Source organism: Cervus canadensis, chromosome 7 (assembly GCF_019320065.1).
Source record: "Cervus canadensis isolate Bull #8, Minnesota chromosome 7, ASM1932006v1, whole genome shotgun sequence".
NCBI classification, from domain to species: domain Eukaryota; kingdom Metazoa; phylum Chordata; class Mammalia; order Artiodactyla; family Cervidae; genus Cervus; species Cervus canadensis.
Window position 1 is genome coordinate 27,124,599 of NC_057392.1, and position 13,236 is coordinate 27,137,834.

The following is a 13,236-nucleotide window of genomic DNA, read 5'->3' on the forward strand; positions in this document are numbered from 1 at the left end:
TCTATGGACCTCATAGAGGTTCAGTCTGATCTGTGGACCAAAACTGTAGGTCATCACTGGGACCCATGGAAACTGTAGGTCATCACATGGGACCTGGAAGCTCTTCGCATTGGTAGAGAATTCAAAACACAGGCAGCATGTCAACCGCATTTCTTAAATCCTCCCTCCTTTGTGCCTTCCAGAGATGGGGAATTCAGAGCTGCGCAAATGGAGAGAATAGATCATATCGGCCCTGCCTAGCTCTGACTATAGAACATTCTTTCTTATACTGAATGGAAATATGTCACTTTGTAACTTCTACCACTAGGTCCTACTTGTATCTGTAGAGGCCAGCAGAGCAACTCCAATTTCTCCTTCATCTTCAAATATCAAGATACCTGAAAATGACCCTCTTGCCCTTCACTCAAGAATTCTTTAGGAGAAACACCCACGATTCCTTCATCTGTTTCTTACTTTACACGGTTTAGACTTACCTACCATCCTAATTGCACCCTTCTGTAAGCCACTGAGTCAGGTTATATCCCTTCTAGGTTGAAATGATAGGAGCTGGTGGAACAGCAGAACCCTATGGTAATTGGCTCCTACCAGCCCCAAGTCTTCAGCCTGCCTTTTGGTCTGGTAAAACAAACTTTGGCAAAAAAAAAAAAAAAAAAAGTTTAATCAGGAAAATGAGAATACAGAGAAACAAAGGAAGACACTCAAAGGAGATCAAATAATTATAGTTTAGTCTTTGAGCATAGTCAAAGGCCTTTAGTTCCTTCTCAAGGGCTACAGATAATATTCTGAGCCATATCCTGTGAGCTGTCATAGGACCTAGTGGTAGCTGTCTACCTGTGAGACCCCTTATCCACCAGGTGGATAAGTTAACTACATGATGACCAGACGTAGCCGTGACATAGGCTGCCATAAGAAATGGCCTCAAAAAGTGGAAAAAAACCGACCCTGGGACTGAAGGTTAACTGTACGTAAAACAATCAAGACAATGCTGGTCAGACCACCGATGATCAATTTCAAGATGATGGTTAGAGCTGACTGTCAATTTCAAGATGACTTCTGCATGTAGCCCCCTCCCTCTGTCTATAAACGCTCTTGCCCACTGATTGTCAATGAGTGGGGAGTCAGCCTTTGGCCAGAAGCCTGCCTCCCCCACCAGTTGCCAGCATCCAAAATAAGACCAACTTTCCTTTCCACTTTCCTGACCTCTTCATTGGCTTTTGAGCAGTGAGCAGCCAGACCCTACTTTTGGTAACAGTGGTAGTGAAACAATGCCTCTTTTCAAGGATACTCAATTCATTAAATACAAGTTCCACTGTGAGATGTTATTCACTTTGCAATGGTAAGATATTTACAGTGTTCAAGAGTTCTCCAATCCAGTGTAACTGCCCCATAGAAGGATGAATAGGGTGTTCACTGTTTCAGATTGGCAACCTTGGCCCTGCCTGAATGGACCAGGGCTTTGGCCCTCTGGCTGGAGAAACGGAATGATATAAAAGAGCTGGAAGGATTATGGATCACCACCACGTTGCTTTCTCACGCATCTCCTTCTGACATTTCTCTTTTTTAAATGTATGAAAAAGTGAAAGTGTTAGTGGCTCAGTTGTGTCCAGCTCTTTGCAACCCCATGAACTATAGCCCGCCAGGCTCCTCTGTTCATGGAATTCAGGCAAGAATACTGGAGTGGGTAGCCATTCCCTTCTCCAGGGGGTCTTCCTGACCCAGGGATCAAACCCAAGTGTCCCGCATTATAGGCAGATTCCTTATCATCTGAGTCATCAGGGAAGCCCCTTCTAAATGTATATGTAGCATTAAAGCCAATCTCTCCCTTCTGGGTACAAGGTATAGTTTTCAGATTCCAAAGGTATGTTCTATGCTTGAGGCAGGCAGGAGTTCTCTAAGACTACTTACAAATTACATGGTCTATTTTCAGAAGAACACTGACTATTGCTGGATTAATTCAACCTAAACTCAGAGCATGTATCTAACCTGTAGATGTTTATGTGATTCAAAACACAATGCAAATCGCTAGTCAACAGCAAGTAGCAGATATTGGAAGACAGCATCTAATTCTTCAGCTTTCTGAGACACAACGTGGGTGTCACTGTCAGGATTGGAAACTTGCTTCCAAGCATAGCTTGTGAAGACGGCTCTTCTTTGTGTCTCCTTTAATGGTTTGGCTACCAGAAGGCAAACAGTATGGGTTTGCATCTCTTTTGTAAGCAACAAATACGCCTACTCCTGACATCGTGCATGCTCAGTCACTTCAATCATACCCAACCCTTTGCAACTCTATGGACTGTAGCCCACCAGGCTCCTCTGTCCATGGGATTTCCCAGGCAGGAATACTGGAGTGGGTTGCCATGCCCTCCTCCAGGGGATCTTCTCGACCCAGGGATCGAACCTGGTGTCGCGTATGTTTTCCACCTTGGCAGGTAGGTTCTTTACCAATGGGGCCACCTGGGAAGCCCCTAAAGTCAAAAGATCCCAGCTAAAATCATGTCGATGTATGGCAAAAACCACCACAATAGTAAAGTAACTATAAGTTAATTAAGAAAATACACCACTTAAGAAAGATTCAGGGGCTCAACAAAACACTATTTTCAACCAGGGATCTTTTCACCGCTGGGACAAATCATCTGCTCTGCTCCACTCTATTCCTGACCCATAGTAACTGTATTTCTTTGATATCAGACATTTACATCACAGTAATCAAATCTGCATGCTTAATATTGGGTATATATGTCAAAGACTCAAATTGTTCACCCTACCAGTTTGCCTTCCTCCTGGGCATAGAGCTAAACTACTGTTTCCAGCTACCCTTGCAGTTAGGTGTGGTGACAGAATATGGCAAGACTGAAAGAATTACTTCCAGACTTGTACCACTGAATATCTTCTGCATAATCATCTATCCTTCCCTTTCCCTATCTGCCAACTGCATATGAAACACTCAGGAGATCATGGAAGTCAGGTGTTAAAGATAAATAAGTGTCCATCACCCTGGGTGCTGGTATGGCCTCTGCCAATTAGATTCACACGGATGAAAAATAATCTTCTATTTTGCTAAGCAGCTATGTGATTTAGGGATTTTCCTGTTGCAGCAGCTATCTAATTAATAGAGTCCACATAACCTCATTGAGGATGGAATTTAATGACACATTGTAACAAGTAAATAATAGCATCTACTACCTATATAGTGACTACTTTGTTCTGGACATTGTGCTAAGAACTTCACTATCACATTCATCCTCATAACATCTCTGAAGTAGATATTATTATTACTTCCACTTTAGGCAAACCAAGAGCTTGAAGTAGAGCAGGGTCACTCAGTTACCACCACAGATTATATCACTGTCACCAGTTATCACTGCCATCTCTGTAAGAAGGTGATACATCTCCACCTGTTGCTATGTGACTTGTAGTACCTCCCCATGGGAGTAATATACATCTCCATGTCATTGACCATTGGCATTGGCATGGCACGTGGCTTGTTTTTGGTCAACAGAATGTGAGTGGATAACTTGTGTCATATCTGGGCAGGACTTTTAAGAACCATTGCCTAATGTGGCATTCTCCTTTCTTTCTGACACTGGAATGGAAAGTTCCAGATCAGACGGGTCCTTCAGCCGGGATCCCAGAGTGAAGAAGACCTGAGGGGCAGAGTCACAGCTGACCAGCAAAGGCATATAATTTGGGGGAGAAATGAACTTTGTTTTGTTAAGTCACTGGGAGGTTGGAATGGTTGCTACAGCATCAAACCTAGTAAAAGCTGACAGATAAATCTAGAACTTGATGCAAATGTAGTTAGTTAGATCCAGAGTCTGTGCTCTTCACCACCAAACAACACCTCTCAGGCATACTGTCACATGTGCACACATTCCTGTTGGATGATATGATGCAAATTTACAGCATCATTAAAAAAAAAAGTTATGTTCTCATTCTGGGTAAGAATGCCTGTAAGTTTAAAGAGAAAACGGACACAGCACAAGGATTAAAACTTAACTTGCAGATGTTTCTCTCACAACGCATATAAAATGTCCAGTTTCAGTCCCTCTCCCAACCTTGTTGGGAAAAAAAAAATGTTGGCACGGATGCGGATCTTATTGATTCATTTGCTGATTCACTTTGTAAGGTTTTCACATTGGTGATCACATCTCTGTGACTGGGAGTTTGGCAGTGAATAGTATCTGAAAGAGCTACCAGTTCTGTATGGTCCCTGGTCCTAAGCGCAGGCATCAAGAGGAACCAAGAAATGACAGACTGAAGAGGTTACCGGGATTAATCTGACCTGGATTCATCTGTAAAAACATGAATTAAACAGCCATTTCATTAAAAATTGGGGTTAACTTCCTACATTGTAAGTAGGAAAGCTGATTGATGGTCTTAATGCGTCTGGAAAAAAGAGATTTGAATGGTTGTTTGAACATTGTGCAAGGAGAAAAGTCAGCCTCTGGGGTTTTGTTTAAATAACTATTCAATTCAGTAATAAATAAATAATTGGGCATCTACAGTTGATTAGCAGGTATGGTTAGATCAAAGCTGTAGTTTAGGGAATACTGAATATTCTTTTTAAGATAACATTGTCTTTCTTTGTTGGAAGGAAATAATGTTGTATTATTAATTAGTGCCAGTAAAATGTTATCAAGTGTGGGTGTATTATAGTCCTTTGTCAGAGGAGAGTCAGAATACCATTCGGGCACTAACTACAGTTATCATGATCTCTTCTTTCTATAGGGTTCTGATTATTTCTAGTACAAATTACTTTAAATATACTTTAAAATGTATTTTATCCCAAATTATTTCATGCTATTTTTCTACCTCTTTAAATACTTAAGTACAATGAAGGGAAAATAATCTGAATTCAACAGAAGTGTCTCCATAATTTTTCAACTTTACCAATTCCCCTTTGATTAATACTACTGAATTTAATAATTTTACAAAAATCTGTGTGAACCAATTCTCTCTTGGTACTTAAATGACAATTATTGAAAATAAAAGAAAGAATGAATGCCATCTTAGTAAGCCAAATCCAAATTTGTTGAACTTAAACATCTCTGTTCCACCAACCTTAAAATTCTGTTGCAATGAACTTAAAAAAAAACCACCTTGCTTTGAAAAGTACCACCACTTTAAATCTGGTAATAAATAATTAAATAAATAAATAACTGCCTTCTCTCCGAGCTCCCTTCTTTCCCCCTGTTCTGATTCTCTCTGGTCCATTTCCCTTATTAACCAATATATTATTTATGTATCATTTGGTTAAGGAATAGTTAGTGATAAAAAGAAAAGCTTTATCTTGCCTACCTGCTCATTTTGAAAAAGAGGGTTTATCTTGTTTTCAAGAAAATTCATTTTATCAACATTATTAAACCCTTGAAGAAAGTAACATTTTCTATCTATGAATGGAGTTATGCTTCCATAAGGCTGTATTTACTTTCTCAAGAAAAAAATGAAGTATAGTATTGATGTACACTGTTGTGTTAGTTTCAGGTATATAGGAAGGTGATTCAGTTCTGTATATGTTATACATACACATACATATGAATATATATGTATATTCTTTTTTTCAGATTCTTTTCCACTATAGGTTATTACAAGATACTGAATGTAGTTCCCTGTGCCATACAGTAGGTCTCTGTTGTTTATCTATTTTATATTAATATAAATATTTCTTAATTCCAAAACTCCTAATTTATCCCTCTCTCCCCTCTTATCTTTACTGATTTTTAATTTCCAATGAATTTCTTATTGCTTATTAAACAGTTATTCTCATGTTTTATTTTCTCTTTTATCCTGTAAACTAAGGGTAATTTGTGAGAATAGGGAAGAGTATGAGAGTGAATGGAAGCAATACTATATACTCAAAGGAAACAGCTGGTGCTGGTCCTGCATATTAAACAAACACCTGGGTCATGCAAGTGAATATATTACACTGATGTTCAGGAAATATCATGGTGAGGTATCAAAATTATATCAAAAAATTACAAAATGGCTCCAAGGGTGCAGGAATAGAATTAAGTTGCTCTTCTTAACAAACCCTACTTGAAATGGGTAAACCAATTATTTGGGATATGCCACTGACTGCCATCAGGGCATCATGACACTTTGCTTAGCAATTAGCCATCCAAGAAGAAAGCAAACCACAGTCTGGTAAATAAGCACTGAATACATGAACATGGAATCTACCAGAACTAAGGACGATTGAACAGTTTCACTTAGATCATTTACGTTTCTGCCTTTTTTAAAAAAGAAATTAATGAGAGAAATTCAACTTTACTAATAATTTATATTCTTATCTGACTTTATCATCATAAGGAACATCCACTTTCTTTCTGCTGGTGGGATCAGATGAAGCAAAGGCAGAGTAAGCTGCCTTGTTCCAGTCCCAATAATACTCCATGCATCACCTCTTTCTTCTTTAGGTAGCAATGCTTCTATACATTCAACTATAGTTAAACTAGTCAATATCCACCAGGAATGAAATGTAAGTGCAGTGTAACATCTCACCCTTTGCCCAGATTTGGAACAGACTGCTTTCATATTCACTAGCAATCACGAGAAAATAAAAAAGATTGGAAAGTATAAACACACTGCTTTATCCAAGTCATGAGTGCTCTGCATGCCTCATCTTTGGAAAGCAATGAAATGCCCAGCAAGGAAAACCAGGATACATCTTGCTTACCTTTGTAAACAACAATCCAGAACTAGCTCAAGACCACACACGCATAAAAACATCCTCAAAAGAGAATGACATCCAAGCGAACTGCAGATTCTTTACTAACATTTCCATCCAGTTGCCAAACCTTGACTGGGCACTGCAATTCAAACTGTGCCTTGTAGCACCTGAATGCCCCCCTTTAAAAGCTTGCTATTCAAAATGGTACTGCCACTTTACTATTTTTCCTTATCAGTATCAGTCTGGGGGAAGGTAGTTTGAGGACCTGGTACCAAAATTGAGGAGAGGAGGGCAGAGAACAGTCTTGCCTAAGGTGAACACAGAACGGTGAGAGGAACTTACCCGTTTCCCCTGTATGAATGCGCAAATGGAAATGGAATGATAATAATCGTCCCCTCTGGCACAGTTTCTTCCTCGCTTCTATTGAGAGAAGTGACTCCTGTTTGCTATGCCTGCAACCTTAGAGATGTAGTTGCTCTGCTCACATGCTGACTTGAAGTTAGACACTGGGTCTCATCTCACAGACGCACCCGGATTCCCTTTCCTGGGGCTCACCAGCTCTGCTGAGAAGTCTAGCGGTCTGGACTAAGAACACACTATTTCTCCACCCTCCTGGGTTTCAGGACCCCTAGACGGCAGTTGGTTGGCTGGTATCTCCCTGGCCATAGTGCTCCCTTTCTGCCCTCTACGCCCGGCAAAAAAGTTGAGAGAGAGAGAGAGAGAAAGGGAGGGAGGGTGAGGGATGAATGAACGCTTTTGAAGCAAAAGGGGCTCGGCTGAAACTAGGCAACTCTCATCAGGGACTGATCGTGGCTTGCGCGCGCGCGCGTGTGTGTGAGTGTATGTGTGTGTCCCTTTCCTCCCCCGAGGGTGGGATTTCCCCCATTCTCAGCTCAGCTCGGATCCTCTGCTGTTTCAATGTTCTCAGCTCGGATCCTCTGCTGTTTCAATGTTCTCTGCATAGCTATTCTTCTGATGCACTGCCATGCGTGAAATGGATGATTTGCAAGCTTCTCTGTCCCACGCAATTCCGTGGATAATCATATATCCAGATTCTGCACGGGCAAGGGAAGCGGTCCTTAATGGAGAGGGATTGACTTCCCACGACCGAAAGGAACCAAGAGTGTTCGCTGGGGAAGCGGGTCAGATGGTGGGAAGCCGGCCGCCTGGGCTCTGGCCTTGGTGCTGAATGCGAAACTCGCTGCCCAACCGGTTCAGCGTCCCCGGATCAACTTTGGGAGATTTGATGGGGCCCGGCTAGTTCTAGACATCCCCTCGCAGGCTGCCGGCTAGGAGCTGGGCAAAGCCCATGCCCTGGGACCCTCCGCAGGACACTTGGCTGCCTTATTTCTTTGCTCGGATCTGGGAAAGTTTTGTCCAACGTTTATTTGTAACCGGAGTCACTTTCCCCCTCCCACCTGGGTCGCCATGGAGACTTGAGCTCTTTCTCTCTTTTTTTTCTCCAGGCAAAATGGGCGAAGCTTAGTTAGCTCAGCCCTGACTATAGCAAGCCCCTTCTTCTTTTTAAGCAGCTCCTGGGCATCCCTCTCCTCCATTTTCCAGCAGAAGAAAGGTAGGCAGGGAATGGTGCTGGCTGAAATGTGGCATTGTACCCGGTTCTGTGGGGGCTCCTTGTGACCAGCAGACTCTGGATAAAAGCAGTCAGTAGACATGCTAACCGAATGATAAATCTCCAACTCCTGCACATGGGAGTTTCACCCCCCCCCCCTTCCTCTTTGGGGAGTGGAGGCAGGATTCTTCAGAAAATTCTGGTATTTTGTTTCTACACTAATCTCACCCCATTACTGTGGCTGTGTTTGTCAAGCTATGTTTCCTCTCTAAGAGCCTCTCCATATTGAACCTGGTACAAGAGATGTACCTGTGGATTGACTCAAAGGTTTTATTGGGTTTGGGGAATACTAGTGTTATTTCTGTTAAAAACTCATTCAAGCTCAATGTCTTGATGCAAATGAACATATACCCAGGAGGAAGCAAGCCAGAGGATTCACCCAATCCCCTAAATGCAGTAAACATCTCATTTTATCATTTAGAGGTTTTTCGTTGTTGGTGGTGATTTTTCCCCTCTTATAATTACAAAACAATTCAGCTTACTTCTGGGGAGAGCGTCCTATCACTGTTGTTAGTCATTATATCATGACTGGTTATACTGATCGAGGACATTGGGAGTTATTGTTTCCCCTTCTCGGTTTCTTTCTTCCCACCCCTCACTTTTTCTTTCCCTCCCTCTCATGTTTCTCTCTCCGTCTCTCTCCTCCTCTCCTCTAGGCAAAGAACAAGGATACAGCTTTCCACAAAGACGATGGGCTTCTCCCAACTGTGAATGACTACACAGCAAGCCACCCCTGCCAGTCCGTCCCTGCGTTTCATCTTTGCCAACGGATGTTGAAATGATGTCTGTAATCACTGACGGGGTTTCTCCGAGCCCTGAGCATGCAGACCCCTCCTCTCCCCGCCCCCCCCTCCGCCCCCCTTGAGAGTTTTCAGTCGCTAATGAGAACCGTATGAAACAGATTTCCCTTCTGTTATGTAACCTGCTTCTCTCTCGCCTGTCCCTTGATTTGGGCATACCCCGTTTCTCATCAGAGTGGAGATGCATGCAGCGGCGGAAGCTGGGGAGGGGGAAGTGGGGACCAGAGGGCACGAAACCTCTTGCCCAGGTCGAAGCCAGCTTCTCGCCTGCCAGCAACTCAGCGCACCGCTTACCTTGCTGCGGACCGGGTGGCTTCATTCAATCAAGATCCTCTCTCCTGGAGCGGAGCAAGCTTTAATAATTCACTTACACGATGGAGAGCGAGGGGAGAAAAAAAAAAAAAAGACAAGAAAAAAAAAAACCCACATAAAAAGAACAAAACCGGGGTTTTCAGATGGTCAAATCTCACATCGGCCCCGGGAGGCGGTTAGGAGACTCCATTCTCCTCGCGGCGCAGCCAGCTCCGGGTCTAGCTTCCAGGTTCCCGCGGGTCCCCACCCCTCCGCCCGCCCAGCCTCTCCGGCCAGGTGCGGCCGGCCGTCTTGGAACTGGCTCCCTCTGGCCGCGAGCGGAGAGCCGGGCTGGGCGCCGGGGGTGCCAAGCGAGGGGCGGAGGGGTGTGCGATCGAGCAGGGGCGGGGGAGGGGGGGCGGAGACCGGGTAGAGAGAGAGGGAAGAGGGGGAAAGGCGAGAGTGGGGGAAAGGAAAAAAAAAAAAAAAAAAATCCCTGGCTAGGAGAAAAGTGCTGGACCACGCAGGGAGACGTCATGAAAGCCGCAGATTCGAAGAATGGTCCTCAGTTCCAGGCGGCTGGCCGAACCCGGCTGGCAGCGCACGAAGCGATCAAAGCGAGCGCAGCGCCGCGCGCTGGAGGCAAAGCGGCCGCACAGCGCTTTCCGAGAGAGGCGGTGGGGCAGGGGGCCCGGGGTGCTGGGGGGAGCGGGGGACGGCGCGGGAGACCTGGGAAAGCCCACTCGCCGCCCCTTTTCATCACCCGTGTCGCTCCAGATCGCCCGGATTAGGGGGGTAGAGGGAAGCATCTCTCCGATGCCCCCGCACCCCGTCCTCCTCAAATCCCAGCCAATGCGGAAACAGCCAAGGCAAACCCCACCCCTCCAACACGAAACTGGAAAAGTGGGGCGCTAGAGGTCCGGGAGGGTTAGGGTTAGCCCCCGGTTCCCACCACTCCTCCTGAGCCGTCTTGAGTTATTCTCGGAGATAAAGCCTGCAAAGCAGGGAAGCCGAAGCTCGCGGCTGCGGGGGTGGGGTGGGGAGGGATCAGTGCTTGACTTCGGGTGGGGAGGGGGCGCCCCTTCTTTCATGCTTTCGTGACATCAGGGAAAAGAGTTTCTTGTCCCTGGTTCCCTCTGGGCTCGGATGGTGAGGCACCTCGGGGTGGGGTGGGGGGCTGGGGAAACCGGAGGGCGCACCTTCCGCGTGGCCGGGAGAGGGCGCCGCGAGGGGCTGCGTGCGAACCGAGGGACAGCGCCCCCAAAGCGTGCCCCGCCCAGACCAGCCGCTGCCCCACGCCTAGCCTCGCCCCATGCTGGCTCTGCTGTGACACCGGAGGAAGAGAAGGCGACTGTGGGCTTTTTCATGCGTAATCCGGGTTGCCTTCAAAGCTGACTTTGTCAGGTCCTGCACCACCGCCTCCCCCCACCTTTAGAGTTTTAAACTTGCTTTGTATGGTTATTGGAGAAGGAAAAGGCAACCCAACTCCAGTATTCTTGCCTGCAGAATCCCACGGACGGAGGAGCCTGGTGGGCTACAGTCCATGGAGTCACAAAGAGTCAGACACGACTGAGTGACTATCACATCACTTATATGGTTATTCCGGGGAACACCTCAGAGTGCGCCCCTCCGAAACCCTTCTTTTTTTCTCAGATCTTTACAAACAGTACTTCTACCTTTCCAAAGCCTTTCCATGCAACTTGGTTCAGGCTCCTTCAATCCACTGTATTTTTTTTTTCCTTTTTTAATTTAGCTCTGTTCAGTTCAGTTCAGGAGAAGGCAATGGCAACCCACTCCAGTACTCTTGCCTGGAAAATGCCGTGGAAGGAGGAGCTTGGTAGGCTGCAGTCCATGGGGTGGAGAAGAGTGGGACACGACTGAGAGACTTCACTTTCACTTTTCACTTTCATGCATTAGAGAAGGAAATGGCAACCCACTCCAGTGCTCTTGCCTGGAGAATCCCAGGGACTGCGGAGCCTGGTGGGCTGCCTTCTACTGGGTCGCACAGAGTCGGACAAGACTGAAGTGACTTAGCAGCAGCAGCAGCAGTACAGTTCAGTCGCTCAGTCGTGTCTGACTCTCTGCCGCCCCATGGACTGCAGCACGCCAGGCCTTGCTGTCCATCACCAGCTCCCAGAGTTTACTCAGATTCATGTCCATTGAGTTGGTGATGCCATCCAACCATCTCATCCTCTGTCATCCCCTTCTCCTCCCGCCTTCAATCTTTCCCAGAATCAGGGTCTTTTCCAATGAGTCAGTTCTTCGAATCAGGTGGCCAAAGTATTGGAGCTTCAGCTTCAGCATCAGTCTTTCCAGTGAATATTCAGGGCTGGTTTCCTTTGGGATGGACTGGTTGGGTTGTAGTTATGCCATGCGGGATCTTTAGTCTCGGGGCAGGGACTCAGTAGTTGGGGCACACTGGGACCAGAGCGGTTGGTTTCAGTAGTTGCCTGACAGGGGGCTTAGTTGCCGTCCAGCAGGTGGGATCTTAGTTCACGTCCCAGGAATTGAACCTGCCCTGGATTGCAAGGTGGATTGTTAACCACCAGACCACCAGGGAAGTCTCATCCTATCCATTCTTTTATGTTCTCTTTTTCCTGGGATAAATGGGTTGACCAGTTGGGAGAGCAGTGAATACCATTGGTTATTTTGTAATGTCTCTTTCAGAAACTGGCTGTTTTTGTGCCTTTTTTGTAAAGCAGCTTTCCTTCTGCAGAATCTCCATTTCCAAGAAGGTGACCATATTCAAGAGCAAGGGCTGGCCAAGACCTCTTATTTCCAAGATTATTTTATTCTCTACCTGCATACTTTCTAATTACACAGCAGTTCCGTTCCTGAAGAATGCCTTTTGTATGCAGAAGTGCTTGCCTCAAATTTGCATCATCAGTTATATGCAGATCAAACAGAGGCACAACCTGTGGGCTCAAACTTGCTGATTTTCCTGAAAAGGTTTTGTAATCTCACTTGCTCTTACTTCTGAGTCACACAGTTCAGTTCAGTTCAGTCACTCAGTCTTGTCCAACTCTTTGCAACTCCATGAACCACAGCATGCCAGGCCTCCCTATCCATCACCAACTCCCGGATTTACTCAAATTCATATCCATTGAGTCAGTGATGCCATCCAACCATCTCATCCTCTGTTGTCCCCTTCTCCTCCTCCCTTCAATCTTTCCCAGCATCTGGGTCTTTTCCAATGAGTCAGCTCTTCACATCAGGTGGCCAAAGTATTGGAGTTTCAGCTTCAGCATCAGTCCTTCCAATGAACACCCAGGACTGATCTCCTTTAGGATGGACTGGTTGGATCTCCTTGCAGTCCAAGGGACTGTCAAGAGTCTTCTCCAACATCACAGTTCAAAAGCATCAATTCTTCGGTGCTCAGCTTTCTTCACAGTCCAACTCTCACATCTATACATGACCACTGGAAAAACCATAGTCTTGACTAGATGGACCTTTTTTGGCAAAGTAATGTCTCTGCTTTTTAATATACTGTCTAGGTTGGTCATAACTTTCCTTCCAAGGAGTAAGTGAGTCACACAACCTGTGTGCAAAAGATATCAGGATATGTAATATGTGATTTTCAGGCTCCACAGTGCTTGCTGGGACTAGTAATTTCATCAGGGAATCCCAGTTCATCAGGCAAGGTAAGCCACTTCAGCTTACAATGTACTCCACTCACACTAATCTTAGGATGACTTGAATGTTATTTTGTTAATGGAGTGTGTCAGAGCCATGCTTTGCCTGATTGACACTTGGAGACCTAGCTCTACATCGTATCTTGAGTGTTAGAGCCTTTTGTCAATGTTTTGGATGATTTTACCAGTAAGCTGGAGAAGGAAATGGCAACT

The 13,236-nt window shown here is 45.4% G+C and overlaps 1 protein-coding gene across 1 annotated transcript in view; it reads right to left on the bottom strand.

The window, feature by feature from the left end:
- The window catches only part of KCNJ6 (potassium inwardly rectifying channel subfamily J member 6), a 320,189-nt gene extending 310,449 nt beyond the window's left edge, over nt 1-9,740 (bottom strand). The window contains exon 1 of the mRNA XM_043474728.1: nt 9,395-9,740. The gene's annotated coding sequence lies outside the window, so the exon portion shown is untranslated. The remainder of the gene's footprint in view (nt 1-9,394) is intronic.
- Nucleotides 9,741-13,236: the final 3,496 nt, after the last annotated feature.